This window comes from Zonotrichia albicollis, chromosome 14, assembly GCF_047830755.1.
Source record: "Zonotrichia albicollis isolate bZonAlb1 chromosome 14, bZonAlb1.hap1, whole genome shotgun sequence".
NCBI classification, from domain to species: Eukaryota; Metazoa; Chordata; class Aves; order Passeriformes; family Passerellidae; genus Zonotrichia; species Zonotrichia albicollis.
In genome coordinates, this window is record NC_133832.1 from 13597241 (window position 1) to 13618504 (window position 21264).

Sequence of the window (21264 nt, forward strand, 5' to 3'; positions counted from 1 at the left end):
TTGTCAGGCTGACTTCAGGCCAGCTGGGTGTTCTCTTTGCTTACTTGCTTGGAAAATCCCCATGATGCTTCAAGCCAAGGGCTCTCAGCTGCTTAAAACAGCTCTACAACTGGGTGAAGTAGGAGACAGTATTGGCACAAATCTGATGATGAGGTGCTGTACAAACTCTGTTTCTATGGCAACACCACATCACAAAGCTATTTGGATATTCATTACAGTCTTCTAATTCTTATAAACCTACTTAGTCCATAATTCCCATTTATTCCAAGATCCTCTGTGCAATCTGTGTGATTCTCTCCAAGCTGCACAGCAGACCCTTGCTTTGAAACTCTCTGCTCACCTGCCCCACCAGGGAGGAGACCTTCACTCCAGGTGTGCTGGGGCCGGCATGACTGCAGAGGGAAGTGAAAGATGCTGCTCTGTATCTGGACTAAGAGAGTCAAGAAAACAGTGGCCTTCTGTGATGCTCTTCGAAACTCCTGTCATGGCACGTTGAACAATTTAAGCCTTAAAATAGACTGAGAAGAAAAGGACAATATCATTAACAAAAAAAAAAAAAAAAAACCAGACTAAACGAAAATCAAGGAAAACCCAGACAGCAGAAAGGTTCACAAGCATGAATCAAGAGAAGAAAAATGATCACCAAATCAACACCACTGCATTTAGACAATAACCAAAGGACAGAGCACAGCCATCTGCTAGAACATGGGTCTCATGAAGCAACAGGGCAAGCACCACACTGCTTATGCAAGCAAAGTCTTTGTTTCAAGAAAAATCACCATCATCAAAGTACTGCCCCTTGCACCATGTCACCCCAAAGGCAGAACCTCCTGAACACTGGGTTCCTCATGAACCCCAGACAGCCATGAAGAGGAAGAAGTCCTTCCCCATCACAACCAGGAAAGGAAAAGGTGTTGCACACACTAAATTCCTCAAAAGTTCAACTAAATTCGACCAAATTCAACTAAAACTGGATCCCCCACCCTTAAGTGCAAAGATTCCCTTTTTCTACCACCTTCTCCCTTGCAAAGAGAGCAGACTGAAAGTGCAGCCTCAGGGTACATTCACAGGCATCCAGCTCAGTCTGCAGCACCTCAAGTAATAGCAGCAATGAGGTCAGCTAGGAGCAGCTACAGCCCTGAAATGACAACATACTTTTATTAAACAGTAAAAAAAAAAAACCACCAAAAAACCACCAACAACTTTATTTCTCACCCCAGCATGTAAGGTTAAAGCAGAACTCAATGCTGGAGGCAGAGGGAGAAGGCAAGGATGTCCACAGGTCTGAGAGAGGCATCTGCCACCCCTGGGCATCACCAGCATCTCTGGGCTTGCCACAAAATCCAGTATTCTTTGGAACAAAGACTGTGGTTTCAGACCTTGCAAGTAACTTATCTTCCTGGGTCTAGGTTATGGTCTGTCTGCACAGCGCTCTGAACCACTGTGGATCTGATCCCATTTAGCAATTCTCTGTTTACTGCTGGGGTAGCATGGGGACTGTCCCATTAACGCCTTGAAAACAGACAGAAAGCAAATGAAAGCTTCAAATATTAAATTATACACCAAAGAAAACCTGCAATGTTATTCTGCAAGCACCACAGACAGGAATCAAGACCACTTTGCTGGTTATTCATGGTGTACAAGGCTCCATCCCCAGCACTCACTGTCTGCAGTAAGACCCACGGCTGGATCAGCAGCACCATCTGTGACTCCATCTGAACTTGTAAGCTAAGCCACACTGGACACAGTGCTCTCAGCTAGAGCAGCAATTCCCTGCTTCCCTGGTGTGCAATGCCAATGACAACAAATTGTGGCTGCCTATTACATCCCAGAAATGGCCCCACTGCAGCAGCAGAGCTTACTTAAAGTTAAATCTAATGTAACATGCACTTCAATATGCACGTGCAAAAAAATCGACATGGCACTTTAGGCACAAGTATTACTGAGTCTAGATGTCCACTGCCAATTTAAGGTATTAGTTTAAGAACAGCTATAAAAATCATCTCGGCAAACAAAATGGCCATCTCTAATAATCTTGCCAAAAGTAAAAAATTGATGGCGCGCTATAATTACATTTCCAAAGTTAGAGGAATCACCATGTGAAACAAGAGTTCATGAGATGCTACAAAAACGTGTCACCACAGGAACACATCTCTGCTGGAGCAGGGAGTGATGGAAAGCTGTTTGCTTATTCTTAGCCTCTAGAGGTCACAGCCTCACAGTTAAATCCCTGAAGTCAGACAAGCAGTCGCTATTTTTGCTCCAATACATGATTTATAAGACGTTGCAATCTCTTAAACAGCCCAATTTAAGGTCTCAATTTTGTGGAGATCAAAAGAAACTTTGCTTGGCCTTTCTAGCTCCACATAATCCACAGGAAGGGCGTTGCAGCAATGCCTCAGCTCCTGCAAGTTGCTCCTGTCCCATTTGCAACCCATGGTGCTGAGATGACAGGAGTGGGTAGAACTGCCGAAGCATGAAATTGGTTTAAAATGATGAAGAGAAGATCTGTTTTTCTTTGAGATCAAGCCACGTCTGAGAACACTAACAGCAGTCTATTCCCTGCTGAAATCTGATCTGTACCATTGTTTTTCATCCTCTTATTTTCTTGTTTGGAAACCAAAACCTACCTATGCTATTACCCACGAGTTTTACACTTGACCAAATGTCATCAGGCAGTTTGCAGCAAGTTCTTGAAGTGGAGAGGACAAAATGCCTCCTTGACAATTCCTCCAGACTGTGAGACAGAAAGCACCAGGACCTATCCTGTGCCATTCTGGAGATGCTACCCCAAGTCACTGTAAATCAGGGCCACTCAGCAGCAGCAGGGTCACTTCAATCCAATCACCCAAGCCTGGTAACTAGCTGGAGCCATTTTAACATCCCATGAAATGGTTAAAGACAGTGTGCCCTCCTGAGGAGCGAGGAGGAAGCTGAGGATGCTCAGATGATGATGGATGCTGTGCTCCCCTGGTGCCAGATGTCTACCCACACACTTGAGTGCCAGACCCATGGTGCCATCCCTTCTAGACTTTGCATTATCAGAATATACAACATAAATGCATGCTCCTAGACCTTAATAGGACTGACTTTCTTCCAGAGGCAAACAAGCCTCTCTTTTCACACTGTTCCCGCTTATAAATAGTTCAAACTCATTAATAACTTAAAAGCAGGTGATGCTTGGTGTGGTTCAATTACAGCTGCAGCATTTAGTGTACTACCACTCTCCAGCACGCCTCCATCATGTACTAGCTTGTAGCCAGATAACAGGCTTCCCCAGAGGGAGCAAAACCCTGACTTCCAAGTAAGAGAACTGGTTTTTGTCTAAACCAGAAATTTTAATGTGAAAACAGTGCTGCAGGTTCTTTCTGGACACAGAAAACCTGTGTCAGAAAAGCAGAAGCCAAGGCCAGGCCAAAGCTGAATGTACAAAATGAGGTTCCTATTTTGCAAATATCACCAGTTAGACAGTGAACCTCTTCCTCCCTTCTGCCTCAGTGACTGCCTGCCCACATTGAAACACATTGATAGAGAAGTCAGACTTCAAATAAAACATGAAAGGACCTATCTCAGCACTTTTGCAAATTTCTCTGAGGTCTTCAACAAATGAGAAGCACAGGTCATAATACAGCACTTGCATAAGCTTCATTAAGGCACCTTAATTTAAAACCTACCTTTCCTAAAATCCTTTTCCTGTCACCATTTCTATAGTAAGCAAAGCTCATTCAGGCCAGACAGTCCTAAAAAACCCACACAACTCTAATGTCTTGAAACAGCAGCCAAGAAAACATTCTGATGGAATAAAAATCAATCCATTCCCACTCCCTTCAAACATTACATTTTATTGTTTGGCTGTTAAAAACCTCAACACCACACCAAACACAGAGGCATCTGCCAGGCACTTCAGCCTCACTTCAAGATTCACTGCTGGGAATGAGCTGTTCACTCGTCACTCCTCAGTATAAAATGCTGGGTTTGCTCCCATCCTCCTGGGGAGCACAGCCTCCCCTCCACCCCAGGCTCTCTAAGCAGCACCCAGTGCCAGGCACCTTTCACAAACCCTGGCTCTGCCACCAGCCATTTTCTTGCCCCAGAAAACTGGACTTGGAACAAGAAGAAGAGATATTACTTGCAATTATCAGATAACCATGCTCTTGTCACAGTGTGACCACAGGTCCAGACCAAAATAAAACATCAGCATAACCCAGCCTATGTCACCCCACAGAACCCACAGAGACAATGGTTTCTCTTGGGAAAACTGTTAGTACAGTGGCCAGATTCTGCATCCTTTAATCAGCTGAATCTGATGATTGCCATTTGTGCTTTGTCAGTCTATTAATGACATACCTGCATTTCAAACTGCCTCAATGAAAGGTACATAAATGTAGGTAAAGCAAAGCTGACAGGTTTGTCTCCAGTTGCAACAGACCAGATTTCCAAAATTTAGCTCAGCATTTCTAAATGCAAACAGGGTTGCATTTCCTACTGGAATCAGCTGCAGTTCAATATAGGAGTTGATTAGGTGCTCACTGGGACTGCTCCAGAAGTCAATGTTCATATTCCCATATTGAAGATGGAACCCTGCTTCTCCTGGGTCATAGGTCCTGGGGTCAGGTCTGCTGATCATTTTTATTACTACAAGGATGTAAGAAGGGTCTGAGAGGAATATATATCACCATCACTTCCAAATTTCTCTTTTTTCCCAGCTCCTAAGCAACTTCTCAACCTCAAACAAATACAATCTAGAAAATATCTTCTCTGCACATGTTAGCTAGGCTGAGAGGGTAATTAAAACAACTGGATCTTCAGTACAAAGGAAAATACCAAAACCTGCCTCAATCACCTCTGTAACATCACATTGCATGGAGCTGCCAAACAGTGCTGGTCCCTCTACCCACCCCAAAGGAATCCCACTTGAAATAGAGCCTTTAACAACTCTCCTTTGCATATGATGATCCAGCCAGTTCCCTCCCATCTTGCAGTGCACCCATCTCCCTAGTTTGGCTACAAGGATGCTGCAGCAGATTTAGAGTCCAGCTGGCACTGAGGTGATCCAAATCCCCACCATGAGTTCAGACTGCAGCTAGGAATCTTCCAGCTATTAGAGCAAGCTTCACCCACCTCCTCCCTTTCAACCTCTGCCCACTGCTTGCATCCCCTTGCTGACCCAACATCTGATCCTGACCCATAAGCTCTCAGCAAATATTTATAAAGCTACAAATGCCAACATAACCCATAGCAGAAAATGAAATACCTACATCTGCACAACACATTCACATTTACGTGGTTTGAGCTGGCCTAGAAGTACCCATTTCCCCTCAAATAACTGTTTAATTAAAAAGTAGTACCTCATCTCAGTACCATAAAAATGGTACAGCACATCTGCATGCTGTTGGCTTAAATCAGTTTAAAAGACTGCATTCAGCCCAAGCCCATCTAACAGAGCAGGGCTGGAGAGTTGTTTCTCTGGAGGTTGGTCCTGGTATTTTTAGGAAAGCATATACTAAAATCTCTATTAATAGCCACATAAAAAAATTACTAATAGCTATGAGGTTTTTTTTTCTTTTTAATATGTGCCTTGATACAAATAACCTTGAAAAACCTGAATCATCTGCCTGCTATCAGTTTGAGCCCAACGGCTGTTATTTTGTTATTTTTGAACACTCAGGTGAATCAGTGCTCATCCATGCACTTAAGAAGGTGAAATCTGGAAGAATCGCATCAGGATTCCCAGAGTTTTGGGAATGCTCTAAGTGCAGATTCATCAGATTGTGCCTCAAAACCAAACCATCACTCTGCTAAAAATGACTCAGTTGTACGCCCCTGTGTATTTGGAATGACGATGCTATTGTTAGGAAAACAAGCTAATTAGGATTCCTGTGCTAGTTTCAGCCTGAGTTTCTCTTTAAAATCTGCCCCTAGCAAATGCTGAATCCATTGCTTTTGTTTAACTAAAACAGGCTTATCATTTCTTTTTCCTTTCCTATATTTTACAGCTCAGATTTGAGTAAGAATTTCAGTATAGAAGCGAAAGAACTCTTGCCAAGAATACATTCCTGTAACATTGCAATTTGATGGTTTGTTTTATTATTTTTTCCCTACGTAGATGTTTATTTGCAAATGATTACCCACCCCATATATACACACAATGCAAGTTAGTGTTTTTCACCTACTCTTTGTCTGCAAGAGCTTAGCTACCATAAGCCAACCTGCATATTTAATGTACTTTAAAACAGTCATATTTGTTGCATTATTGCTGTGGAGTTTTGGACGGCATCCAAGGGTACTAAGTTTAGCTACAAAACGGGCTCTTTTAAAATAATTTCCTTGTTAAGAAGCTGACTGCAGAGCCTCTGGCCGTGTTTGGCATGGCAAAGCAGTAAGCTGGGTGCTGCCAGCACTAGGAAACAGCAGCAATCCACAGGCACATGTGGCATTTCTCCCCATGGGTGACATCCTGAATGGTGCATCTGAGGGAAGAAGCCCTGCTGTCCTGTCCACTCCCCACCTGTGCTGTTTGATGAAACACCCAGCACTGATCACATCAATGCTGCCTGCATGGCTCTGACACAGTGATTTAATGCTGGGCAACCTCAGAGAACCCAAATCCACCTGTAGCTGGAAAGCAATTTCAGTCACTTAACAACAGCAAAGAGCAGGAAAAGCTCCCTGCAAACACTCCCATGTCTCTTCCTGCCTTCCCCCAGGCTTGCTGGAACACGTGTGCACAGAGCACAGTGTGGCAGGATGTCACACTGGCACAGGGGGACAGCACCTCCTCCTCCTCCTCCGGGCTGTCACTTCAGGTGAACAGCACACAGGCAACAAGCCCGTCAGGGCCGGGATGCTGGAGGCCATCCCCCGGAGCATCCCGGGGGCTCAGAGCTCAGGGCACTGAAGGCACCTGACAGCTCCAGCAGAGACTCATGTCTGAACAGCCCTAAGCCAGTCCTAGCCAAAGGAAAAGTGAGAACAGACCTGACACCTCTTCTTGGTAGATCTCTTTGACAGACCTCCACACGCTGCACAGAGCTGCTGCTGAATGCCCAGAGCATACAGATATCCCAGGTTCTTCCCTAAGATTTAACTGGATTCAGAGGAACCAATGATTTGTAAAATAGTACACAGCTCCATCAAGAGAAGTATAGAGTTTTCTGTAATGAATTACTCAGTATTACTATTTCTTTTATGATTTCTGATTTAAATTAGTAATACTGCAAAAACACCCCATTGATACCCTTTCTCAGCTGTGACTGGCAGAAACAGAAGAGATCTCAGGATTTTTCAAAGGTTCATGCTTAGGGTCTCCTGAAAACAAATCCTTAGTAGTTTGACCCCAATCCCAGCAAGTATGTAACACCACTCCCAGCGAGATGATCTCCAGGCCATAGAATATTATATTCAATTCTTTCTCCTTAGAAAAAACCCACACTGTAGTTACTTCCTTGGCCTCTGCATAGAAGCAGCTTTCTTCTACCTAATATCAGCTTTTATGAATACATTTATAACTACATTTAACTTTCACACAGATCATCCTCTACTAGGAAAACCAAACACTAATCCCAATTAGATTTGGGAGAAAGAATAGTCTATCTATCTCTTTATAATTATTATGAGAATGTATTCAATTTGCTACTTTCATCTAACAGCAATTACAACTGTTTACCAGTTCTAAAGCACATCCTTTAGGAAGCCATGAGTCATATTTCATGCTAATCACTGTTTATTTGGTATTCTATTCCAAAAATAAAGGGATCAGCTCACAAACCCTTAAACAGAAATGATAAGAGAAAAAAAACATCTAATGAAGCGGTGCATAAGAAAGAGATAAAAAAGCTAAGATCTTCCACATGCTAAACAGTTTTACAAAGCACCCATTGTAAAATTCATCCCCAGGACAAATGCTGACTGCAAGTAAGACTGTTTAAGGCACTGCTTTGAAGCTACTTGGAAAAAATTAGCAGGCTGCTGGTACTACAAAAAATATCTTCCTTCAAGGAGATTTAAGCTAAGTTTTAGAAGAAGAAAGATTCCAGCAAAGAGATGAGATAGCCATGAACAGACCACTAATGAATGCACTGTGTCTCCTGGGCTGTAAAACAAGTCTGTCTGCTCCTGTTTGGTACAGTCTGGGGGTGATGATTGTGCTCCCACAGCCCAGAAATGCCCTCCTGCTTCTGACATCCTGAGGCACTGCAGGTTGCTGTGACCACTTTGTATCCAGGATTTCTCCTGCTCCCTTCCATCAGCACGTTTTTGGCAATGTCCTTAATGCCAGAAACACACAGAGAATTTCTCCTTTGTTGTTGAAATCTACAGACGTGAAAATATCACAGAACTTGAGCGAGAGATTGATAAAGTGTGATTGGTGATTAGTATGGATGGAATGAGCAGCTACAGGTTGCACATCCCAAGGAAGAACACATTTGTGTGGCAGCTCTGTGTGTTCTGGCAGGGATGTGACCTGAGACTGACCCTGCCATGCCATGGCTGGCTGCAGGCATGGAATGCTGACCAGGCCCCCAGCATCTCTGTGTGGTGGCTGTGCTGGGGCAGAAGGTCAGAGCCCAGCCAGGGAGGATTAATTTGACCTTATCTGGAGCTGGAAAAGACCCAGCTGGGTATAGATGGAGCCCTGCTGGAGGGTCAGTGGAGCTGGTCTGCCAATGGCAACTTTCCTCTGGGGCTGGAACACAACCTAAGATAACTCTCCCAAGGTTGAAAGCCCTCACCTGACTGGGTGAGTGACTCCACATTCTGGGCTATGCTTTTTAAAAACATGAGAATTCTTAAGTGAATGACATAATGAGTTTTGACATCACAAATCTGTACTCACATGTTGATGGGGCTTAAATTGGTTTAATTTGTTTAACTGGTTTATAAAATATATGTAATTTGAAAATATAATTTGTCTCAATTTCCTAAGCTGCTGCAACAGGTTGTCATGCCTAACCACCCATCATGTACACACACAAATCAGGAAACCAATAGCTGATGGATCAGCAGTGCCTGGCAGCTCTGATCAGCTCCATGTGGCACTGTGGCCTGTTGTGCTTGTGCAAAATCAAGCTCCAACTATTTGTATTGGCCATCTAAAACTAATGGGAAGCAAATTCCATCTTAATCCAATTATTTGTGCTAAATTAAAATCCCTCACTAATCCTTCATCAGTGCCTGGTGATGTTACAGAGGAGAAAAGCTGGGAGTCCCTGCAACTGATGGGAAGCTGCACAAAGTAATGCAAGCACAGGACCTGCTGCACACCAGGCATGAAAGGGTGGGAACCAGCAAGAGATCCTGGGCTCCATCCCAGCGCTGGGCTGGACACAGGCAGCAGGGCCACACCACGGAGCAACCAGGCCCTCCTCTGCAGGCTGCACAACTGGCCATGCCACAGAAAACCAGGAAAGGGGAAACTACAGAATTACTAAGGCTGAAAAAGACATCTTAGCTCATTGAGTCCAACCATGAACCCAGCACTGCCAACCCCACCACTGAACCAGGCTACCCTTTAGTCTTCCATGTGCAGATGTGAGGTCGGTGTGGCACGTGCAGGGCACAACTGCCTCAAATAAATAATTGTGGCTGCATCGTAAAATAATGAGAAACCTCAGCACACGGCAAAGATAAACAAAATCTCAGTTCTTGTCCTGATGCAAGCAGCTCCAACCAGAACCACATGTCCAAACTGGGGTCTGAAACCCCATCCTGAGGTCTGAGCACGCTGCTCATCCCTCTCCTTACTTGGGCCATCTGTCTCCAGCTCCTGCCAGCTGCCTGTGCATCCAGCTGGGGCAATCCAGCAGGGCAGTGTAAGCACTTCCACAGACCCTGCCCGTAGTGCACTTGCTGTGGGGACACACAGACGTCAGCACTGCCATCTCAAGAGGCTTCACAAGACAGCCATTCACACCAGCACAGCCCCCCCAGCAGCCACCACCCACGCCTTTTCCACAGCACCAAAATAAACTCATTCATTAGAACATTCAACAGCATTTTCCCCGCAGAGGAGGAGGATGCATGAAGGCTTCTTCTGAAAGCAGCATCATTCAGTGCTCAAGTTGCTATTTATTTGGTGGATGATGAGCAAGAAGAGGAGACATCGATGCACAACAGCTCTCTTGAGCAGTGTTGTGAGTTTATTCTGAGTGTGGACGACAGCGGAGCAAAGCCGAGAGGTGCTTCTCAAACCACAGCATGGCAGAAAATTCTACTTTCAGAAAACTCTACAGGACCCAGCAGATTTCCAAAAAGATCCCCTTGCTGGGTCACAGAGGCCTTGCAGCACACGGGCACGTCCCTCACCCACCCACATTGATCAATGACCCAAGGCAAGCAAGACAACACAAACCACAGGAACAACTCCAGAAGCCCACAGGCCAACAGCTGTAATAAATTAAACATAAAGCTTTTCAAAACGGCACCTTTCTGAAAGGACAGAAAAGAAAAAAATATTTCAGGCACTACTAAAAAAATAATGTGGATTATATTTACTATGCCTATCCAAAAAAGTGCTCTTCTGCTTTAGGAGATGTTGGCAAGGACATGACCTGTAATGCCGTGAGTTAGAGCAAAGGGTGGATTTAGTGTCAAAGGACCATCTCCTGTGGAAAGAAGTAATTACAGCAGAAACCTATCTCATGGGGATTTTTATCCAAGAAAAGGTTTTAAAATATAAACCAAAGGTGCTCCTGTTAAGTACAAGCCCTAGAAAATACCTGGAGATTTTGCTCTGATCACCACAGGCTGTGTTCAGAATTAAGAAACAGTCTCACTGTTAAAAAGAACCTGTTGGAAGTTCGAATTTTTCTTTTTCTCTCATGGAATTTTCTCCTATCTGCTGCCTAAGGGATAATAACCACCAGTATTGAAGAGAGACTAAAGAAGTGGCCAAGGTGGGGTGAAGCTGGGGGATTTTCTTTTGGGAAGGGCAGAGATACTTTGACATTTTGGCTGGGGCTGAGGGGCTGGGCTCAGCTCTGAGCTGTCTCTCGGGATTGGAGGGGAACAGTCAAGTTGCTGCCATGGTTGAGCCCAGCCTGTTACTGTTTCCTCCTACCACGATTGTGGCCCTCAATGGAAAGTGCCCTCACCATCCACTCCAGTGCCTCAGGGGAACGCCTGGGAGCCGACCTCCTCCTCTTTCCTGGAGGCTGCGTCTCCCATCTGCGTGTGGCAGCGGCTTGCGGAAATCCAGCTACCGCTACCAAGTCTTGCTGCTTTCTGCTGCCGCCTTGGGCTTTTCCGCCTTTTTTTTTACACTTTAACCCAACATCCCATGTCTGCCCAACTCCCCACAGCTCTTGCCAGGGCTGTGGAGTTTCCTGCTACGTTGGGTTTGGCACCCAGGGTGTGCCCAGCCCTGCCGCCATTACCGCGTGGCCTCCCAGCTCGGCCACAGCGCCCCCTGCAGGCATGGAGGAATAATCGCACTGCCCTGCCCGGCCAGGAGCCAGCAGCGCCCCTGCTGGCCGCGCCCGGAACTGCACCGAGGGGAGAGCGCTTAAACAGCAGGAGGAGACTTTTGGGTTTTCTGCTCTTTGTTTGTTGTTGTTTGCATTCTTACACATATACATACTAGTAAAGAATTGTTGTTCCTACTCCCATGTGTTTGACTGAAAGCCCCTAATTTCATAGCTATAACAACTCAGAGGGAAGGCGGTAATATTTTGCATTCCAAGGGAGGCTCCCGCCCTCCTTAGCAGACACCTCTCTTTCAAACAAAGACACAAATCAAGAGCCAAAATCAAGCAGCAGTGACTCATTAAATGGTTACAAATCAAAGTGGAGGAAAAAAGATTTCTTATCTTCTGGACATCAGTAAAAGGAGGTGTTGCAAGGTCATGTGGTAAAACATTAACATTAAAATAAGACCTCAAAAACACACCAAGGAGAAGGTTACAAGAAATCTGTATGTATCCCTCTCTGAAAACATGCTCTTCACTGTCTCACAGACATAAGAAGTCAAAGCATTGGTTCAAATAGCTCATCTCTCCCCTCCATACATCTCAGGGCAAGCAAATATTTGGGACATTCATAATTCAAGCTTCTTAAATCTCAAAATTAAATTAAGTTTTCTTAATAAGCTACACATCATGCACTCCTTCTAAAGGGCTTCTTTTTTGAAAGATTTAATAAACCCTAAATAAATAAATAAAACATTGTACATCAAGAAGTCATAAAGTTCAAATATGATAACCTTGAATTTAGTTTCCTGCACATGGTAATGAAGCTCCAGAGTATTGGAAATTCCTGCTGCTGGAGAGAAAAATAAATTGGGCAGACACAGTGAGTGCTATCCCTTAGTACAAACGAACATAAACAAGATGCAAGAATGCAAAGCCAGCATGTGCGGCCAGCTATAATTTTCTGTGATTAGAGACTAAAATGAAATGTAAAACAACATCCCAGAGTGTCAAATTAGTGAAAAAAGTCATGGACAACATAAAAAGAGGATTTTTGAAAGTCTTACAACCTCTTATAAAAATGATGAAGATGAAAACCAGACTCATCTTGGTATATTCAAATGGGTTTTCTCTTTAGCTTCCTCTTGAAACCACTGCTGGATTTTTTAAGAGGAGGCTTGGTGGGGTTTGTGAGGTGCAGGCAGGGTCCCAAGCATCTCCCTGCTCTCGTTGGGACAAGGTGCTGGGGCGGCACAGAACCCACAGCCCTGCAGTGCCCTTTGCTGGGGCTGCCTCCCACACTTCCCCTCAGTAGCATCAAAAAAGAGAGGGATGATACATGACTGGGGTGTTTCAGGCAGAAAACACTGCAAGGTGAGCCCTCACCCAAGAGCAATAAAGCAATATACTGCCAAACAGAGAAAGATGTCCAGGAAAATAATTTGGGGCTAGAGAGCATTCCTTCATCCAAAATTCCCCGGCACCTTGCACCTCACTGGATGAGAAGCCTGATGGTAAAGAAGGCTACAAGCTTTGGAACAAGAATCTTATTCTGCCGTGGGATGTAGGAAGGCTGGGACACCAGCCTGGAAACATATCCTTACACTGAGCTCTCTCCCAAGCAGCTGTGTGGCTTCCTCCCTGCCTCTAAGAAATAAGCAAGCTCTATCCTGAAAATAAGCAGGATTTGTCTTCCCCAGGAGGCTGTGAACAACTGCTTGGTCTAATGAACATTTCGACATCCTTAATTTCTAGCCAAAATGTGTTTCTGGGCCGCTCATCCCCACAGTAATACACTGCCCATAAGCATTCAGCTTCAGGTCTGAAGCCTTGCTAGCAGATGAAGATGCATCTGCTTCCCTGCAGATAAACAGCTCTGCTGAGGAGGCTCCAGACAACACATTAATCCTCCTAAAGTCAGTTGCAATTTAAGGTCATTAAACAAATTTAAAATTAACAAACTCCATGCAGAAAGCTGGTGTAGTGGGCTCCTATGGACTGTCACATCTATCAGCACATCTGTGCATCAGGCTGCTTCCCAACATGGTTCTTCATTATACCAAGATCTAGAGAAAGCAGTCACTGAGCTCTGGAGTCAAAGCCAGAGGGAGGCAATATGGAAAGATGTGTTCTCTCCTTCCTGCTTTCCATACCAGAGTGGAGACTTCAGACTATGTGGAGCTGAAAGAAATGAGATGTATCTTCACTCATCCCTTTTATCTGCTTCAGGAGCCCAAGGGTCTTAACAGATAACTTTTGTTAGTTTATCACCTTGAGAGGGCAAGAGAATGTAGTACAGAAATGTGTTCAGATCACACAGGGAGCACAGCCTCTCCTTAAAAGCAGAAGTAACCTCCAGCAGAGAATCAGAGAGGATAGGGCTGAATGATCCTGTGAGGCCACTTGACTTGCCAAGCTGTCAGTCTGTATCTCATGGGCAATGCTCACCCTTTCCCACCCAAGAACACCTCTCAATTGCTAACACTTGCGGGTTTTGCTGACAGTCTCTTGTCTTTTCTTAACCTTTCATCTGGCAGCAGTATCAGTCATTACAGAGTTTTCTTTTAAGACATTCAGCTCCAGTACACCTGAAGGTGAAACAAAGTGGGAGGTTATGAATGCCTGGCTCTGTCATTAACCCAGTTCAAGCTACAGCAAGTCTCTAAACTTATTTTACTGCTGCCACAAGACTTTGATATGAGCTTTTCCAGGACAGAACTACTGGAACTGCAGCCAAACAGCAGCGTGCAATAACCCTGCACAACATGCTTGAACCAAGGACTCAGTAAATTCAGGATGGATACCCTGGGGACAGACCAAGCTTTAAAGACACACTACCACAACTACAGATCATCAAGGAAATACCACAAATGCCTGTCTTGTTATCCCTGGGTTTGCCCAGGAGGCTGCACATCACTGAAGGCACAGCTTGCCTCTCTCAAGGAAGAACACAGAAGAGCATGGCTGATTTCAGCAGCAAAACTGTAAAGCTTCTTTAAAACATAATGACTGTGATACCTGTGTAGGCCAAAGATCTCTCTAGCCCAGAATCCTAAGGTGATTTTGCTCAGTCTTTGAGCTGATACAAATTTGGAGTACCCACAGTGAAGAGGAGTCATGAGGATCCACCTCCCACGGGCTGTTTGAAGTTGATGCCTGCTGGCCCTTGCACGGTGAGACAGCAGCCAGTGATGCCCTGTCTGGTCCCTCCAAGCCACACGTGGTGTTGCAGGTTTTGATCACATTCTCCCTGCCCACCATCAGTTTCCCAGGCAGTGTGAGCTCTCCTTTGTGTGCAGCTCTGAAGCTCAGCCCTGCTGCTGGCGGTACAGCTGTCACAGCTGCTCCCCACCTGTGCACAGAGACTACTGTGGTTCTGGGAGGGATGGGACATTCAGAAGCCAAAAGAAGAAGTCTTCTTAACTGAGAGAGGCTTAAGGTAAGATGCAGAAAAAGAATAATTAACCTGTGATCAAATCTATTCATCTTTTTTTACTTCAGTTGCATAACTGAAGCCCAAAGACACGGCTGTATGAGATGCTTAGCAGTACCCTGTGGGAGAGGGAAACCAGCAGAGCTGTAACCTGTCCTTCAGGCTGTTTGCTACATAAAAAACAAGTTTTGCTCCCCTCAGACATAAAACTCACAGATTGCTTCTCACACATGCTGCAGCATAAAATCTGAATCCTTACAAAAACAAGGATGGTGGGACAGACAAGAACCCTCCCGTGCTGCAGCCTGGACTGGGCAGGAGCACCAGCAGCTCTTGCTTTTCACAGGGCTGCTGGGGTCTCAGCCTGACCTGCAGCCAGCATGCAGAGGGAACCACCATGAAATTCACCCAGGGAAAAAGGCAACAGGCATCAAAGGTTTTACAAGAAACAATGCCAGAAACATTGCTCCAGTCCAGTGCTTTTCCATGGAAAACAGAAGACTGTTTTTTGCTTAGATAGAAGATAATGAGTAAATACAGAGTGGTGGGGACAAAGGTTTTAAATAGGATTTTCCACTAATGACTTGGTCTTTATAATTTCCATTTCCCCACCTCTGCAGGAACAGAGCCTTCTCCTGGGAAGCATCACATGATGGTGCTTGCACAGCACCTGGCAGGGTGAAAAATCAGACCCCAGCTGAGCCCTGGCACATTACTTTTTATAAATAAAAACTTTATTTGAAACTATAAACATCCCTAATTTAGAATTTTGTTTAAGACATAAAAATCTTGAAAGACTTTGTCCAGATAGTGTTTTGCTTCTAGATTCCTCTCCCCACCTCCCCAAGCAATTTGGATGTCTTCTTAGTGGTTATTCTTTCCTTTTTCTTTAGAATAGAAAGTATTCCTCAGCCCCCAGGAAATCTGTCTACACAGAAGGGCAAAAAGAAAGGAAAATGCTTCATGGGCAAAAAAAGCAGAGCTCTAGAGAAACACTTTATATTCTCTCAATAAAGAATCATTTAAGTATTAACAAGCTGCAAATGTTAGAGAACTAATTTCACATATTTTCTTTCCTCCAAATTAGGCTGTTAGAAATAATAGAAAAAATAGCATTTTGCATTGTAAATTACTTCCACTTCTGATCCATGCAGCCTCAACAAGCCACGCTGAAATTCACACGCACAACAAAATCTACACTGTGCCATGAGCCTGAGTATACACCCTCCTCTCGAGCCCAATTCCTAGTAATTCTGTGAGACTTTTAAAATGCCATTCTGAGCACAAAAATCCAGCAGCTTACTCCTGTCAGAAGGGCAACGTGGGAGATGGTGTGTGTGCACCAACTTTCCAGATTAATTGGGGTCCGATGGCACATGGAGCAGCGGTGTGCAAGGAGAGGGGGTGTGTGATTAATTAGCATTTCCCTGCTCCCCAGGCAGGGAGAGATGTGACTGTGCCTCCCTGCCCTCCACATGGCACCCCGAACCCAGGGCTCCCTTAATGAAACACACCACCAGGCAGGGGCAAGGATCTGGGGGGGATTTTGACAGGAAAAGGAGAAATGAACCCAAAATATGGTGGTATTTCAGATTTACTTTCACTGCAACCTATACAAAATGTATCCCTAGTGGCACTAGTTGCTTGTTATCATCATACATGAAGGAACTCTACATCAAAGAGCTACACTCATGGAAAACAGGTTCAAGGTCAGGTATAATCCCATCCTGAGCTACCTAGAAGGGAACAGGCAGCAGTGTCCTCTTCTGCAGTGAATATTTTGGGATCTACTCTCCTCTTACAGGGCAAGGTGCACCAGGCAGGCCAGAACTGAAGACTGACAGCATTTAAACAGAGGAAATACTTTCATGCTGGTACATCTCACCTCTTGAGTCAAATGGGTATAGAATTTTTTTCTATTAAAGGCTTGCACATTGAGCAAAATGTCCACTTCTTTACAGAACAATACCTTAAACCCATCCTATTAGCACAGCAAGTACTCCACACATATCATCCTGAAATAATTTTCATTCATAAAGTATCTCCTTCATCCTTTAAGATGTTCCCTTGCCATAGACGCTTTCAGTGACAGCACTGTACATTGCCAGTGAAAAATCAGAGTTGACATCTACATTTTTAAGTTTAACAGAAAATGCAGTTAACAACTTCCATACTTCCAGATGAAAGAAATCTAGTTATCTTTTATGAAAGCAATTATTTAAGCTATCAGAAATAAAACAAAGCAACAACACATTTGACAAGCCACATGCCCCAAAACAGATGGAAAAAAAGCAGGTAATACCTTTTTTCCACTAGCCTACATTAAACAGGAGCAAGAGGAAAGGGAGGGAGAAATGCCCCCACCTTTTCAGGCATAAATTAAATTGACACGTTCAATATCATCTGCATTAGGAGCACACTTTAAATGACAACTCAAGCTATGAGAGAGCCCTTCCCACTTCCCCAGCGCCCAGAAAGGCGCGGTAATACGGGACCGCAGCGAACGCCGCGATGTTCCGCACCCAGTAACTTAGCAACTGCTTTTATTTCTCACGGCTTCTCTGAGAGAGAGGGGCAAGAGGGGGCTGAAGGAGCGCGGAGGAAGCAAATGTCATGTTTGGTTTCTTTCTGAGTAGCTGATGAGAGGGAATAAGGACACGTGGTCGTTGGGGACGGGAAGGATGCGGTGCCGGCGAGCGGCAATCCCAGCCCAGCGGCTTTGCTGCTCCCTCATCCTCGAAGGCATGGAGAAATAATCTCACCACGTCTAGAGCACAGCCAAAGTAGAGCAAATGCATTATTTATTACCAGAAGCTTGGGAGGAAAAAAAAAAAAAGAAAAGATGCTCAGAGACTCCTTCTTCCCTGTAGCTCTCCAGTTCTTTGGCCACATCAAAATTCTTCCTGCTTAATCTCTGCTGCCTGCTTGAGTGGGGAAGAAAAGCCTGACTAACAAAAGCCAGAGTGTGCCCAGGCCCAGCAAGGCTCTGCCTCCAGCACAGCAGCCCACAAGCACCCCGTCTCACTTCCAAAGATATACATATTATTACCAGAATACTTCACCTGAACAGCCTTAGTAAAATACGAGGGGATATTAACTAAGCTGTAAAAATCTATAAAAATTCTGCTTTACAAGAGATATTTACCTATGAATCAGCAGTTGGGTTAATTCATTATTCAGTAGGCTTGTTATTTACAGTGTATTACAGCTTTGTAAATTATTTATATGTGCTTGTCTCTGTCTGTGCATGGTTTTCCCTTAAGAGACAAGAAATGTTTATTATCTCCCACACAGGGAGGTTGTTTCAGTCAGAGGTAGGATATTAAAGCATCTGAGGCTTCACTCAGGATTTCTCTAACCTGCATTCTGTTGTGTATGGGATTCAAACACACTGAGCACAGGGATCCCAGGCAAATCCACCCCAGCATCTGAGTGGTTCCAACTCAAACCCAGCCTTTCTGCACCATGTAACCAAGGATCCATTCAGCCAGCCACCCCAGGGCCACAGCCAGCTGCAGCTCCAGGAGGAAATGACTTTAAATTTCATTTCGTGTCAAATTGCAAATAGGCACCATCAAACCAGACTCCTTTTCTAAAAAGGACACTTCTTATCTGCTAATGGTAGGTTAGGTTTTAAAATCTGTTACCTAATGGCCAAGCATGCGAATTTTATGTAGCAGACACCAAGAAAACCATTGGAGGGACCCTATCTCCATCCTTCCAGATAGAGAACTGAACTATAGCTATAGAAAAGATGAGCTATGAGGAAAAAATTCTTTACTCAGAGGGTGGTGAGGCACTGGAACAGGTTGCCAAGAGAAGCTACGGCTGCCCCATCCCTCCAAGTGCTCATGGCCAGGCTGGGTGGGGCAAGGGGCAATCCAGCCAGTGGAAGGTGTCCCTGCTCAGGGCAGGGTGTTGGAATGGGATGATCTTTTAGATCCTTTCCAACCCCAAATCATTCTCTGGTTCCAAGAAAAGTCATCAAACACAAGAGCTCTGCAGCACTGCTGCCCAGGGTCAGCTGCTCTGGGCACCCAGCAGGAACCTGGGAACACCAAAAGCTTTCTCAGACACGAAAAATATCAACAGGAGCTCAGTGGATTCTTTCATGCACCCCAAAATCAGTCAGCCACCAGCTCCCACAGACCCCAGCTGCACAGGAGACTTGCCAGTCCTCACACAGGTCTGACAAACAGGGTTTGGCACCCACATCCCTTGAAAAGTACTCCAGTGACTGCTGTGATCCTATAATTCCTTTCCTTAGTAAATCATGAGAAAATAATGATTACACATGGGTTTTTTAAGGCATCTAGCAAATTTAGGACTTTCCATCAATTAAAAAATATGAAGCCCACATTCCTGTATTAATGAATTTCCAACCCCCGTGCAAATGCAGCTTGGTGCTCATCCAAGATAAGCAGTCCATAGTAAACATGAGCCATGGCATTTCCATTCCCAACATAAAAATACGTGCAGATGGACATGTGCTAAGCCACATACTAGCTCTGAGTGTGCCTGCCTGTTCAGCAAATGTAACAACAAATTTAGAGCAGGAATGCTAACAACTGTAAACAGCACGTTTTAGTACTCTATCCATTGATAAATGAGAATTACTTAAAAATAGCAATTTAACCTGGAAGATGGAAAAATATTGACTCCAAATATTTCTCTTGCTGGTTTGAGTATTGATGAGAGAACTCAAAAGTGGAGTGAATGAGGGGAAAAAAAGGGGTGGATGAGCTTCAGTGCAAATAAAGGTACCAGAAAGGCACCACTGAGATAGGACGTGGAAGCTCTGGAGAGGCAGAGGAGCCCTTTTCCATGCAGAGCTGGGCAGGCTGTGAGCAGCCTGCACTGAGCTGCCACGTGCTGGCAGCTTTGCAAGGTCTCACACCAGCCCTGCCTGCAAAGCAGACACAAAGTGTGTTTAACTTGATTAAATATTAACAACGTTCCTATGCAAAGCCAGCATTAAATCACTAATCGCATTACCAGTTTTTTAAATACTATTGGCAATGTCTGGCCCAATTTATGTCAAGCCACTCCAACAAAGAAGTACAGTCTTTTCATTACCATTAAAATTACAAAATTTCTGACCTCACACAAGTGTGTCACACAGCTATTGTTTTTTATTCCCAATCTACTGATCGTGAAAACTTAATGAAACTGCTTAGAGATAACTTTCTCCTTTTTAAATTAAGTGAATGGATTTCCTTCCCATATCAGAAACCACAGCAGCCCTGAGATGGCCCATTCTTCACTCTCACAGTCAGAGTTCCTATCTTTAGGTCTTAAAGAACATTGGTTTGTTGTCATGCTAGCCTTTCCTTAGTAAATACTCAAAATACAGTTTATTTATTCTTACACATTTTGATGATGCTGTGGTTTCTCCATTCATAACTGACTTACCAAGATAATGAAGATTTTTATTGTCAGAAACTTGCTTTTCCCTCAGCTGCCTGAAAAGTGAATTTATTAGAAATACTTCCAGTGTTTGAAAGCCTGCACTTATATCTGGGCAACAAATTTTCCAGTGGGTCTCCTACATGAAAGTAATGTCACTGCAAGACCAAGACCAGAATCTGAAGCATCAATTTGTGTTGGGAATCTGCACGGCTGGTTTATTTTGAACAAAAAAGTATTCTCAAACCACATCACAAATACATTTTGTAATACTCTTTCACTATCAGCTAAAGATTTCAAATACTTCTATTCATTATCTGTTACCAGAAATGAGATTTCAAAGAGAAGGCTTTTTAAAAATAGGTTTTGCGACAAAGTCTTACAGAAACCATTCCACCAACCAGATTAAAGGTGACTTCTGTGTGCAGGGCTCAGCAGATCCACCCTGTAAGAAGGAACTACACTAGTCCCAGACTTCTCAAACAACTTTATCCTTTCACACTTGAAAAACTAACTGGATTTAGACAAAGTGGGGAGCTTAGTAGAGTCTTCTCTTAGGAAGAAACAGTGAGATCTACTAATCCTCAGATTTTCAGAAGCATGGTACAGACAGGCCATCAGACCAAATTTTTCATATTCTAAACTTGCTCATTAGAAGCACAGTCCTAATGCAAAGGACAGTATTGTGCATCTGATACGCTTTAGATAATTATATTTCAGTACAGCTATGCAAATGCTATTTTTGTGCATAGTAATTGAATTCCAGTTTCTTTTCAAAGAGAGTTTGAGACAAAATCACAGGCAAAACAACAGTAATTAGTATATCAAGAATGCTACAAATCCTAACACACACATGTAAATCTATACAACTTATTAAATATGTATGCATGGACACTAGATTTTTTTCACGGATAAGAAAGAGGGAACACCAAATCCAATTTAACACAGCCTCTCTTCCTCAGTATGTTTTATGGCTACCAGCCTGTAAGAATCACTTAAATAAATATAAATGCAAACCCA

General features: G+C 44.0%; 1 protein-coding gene across 1 annotated transcript in view; it reads right to left on the reverse strand.

Annotated features, from left to right (window-relative positions):
• HS6ST2 (heparan sulfate 6-O-sulfotransferase 2) overlaps nt 1–21264 on the reverse strand; it is a 126056-nt gene that overhangs the window by 65235 nt on the left and 39557 nt on the right. The gene's annotated exons all lie outside the window — the stretch shown is intronic.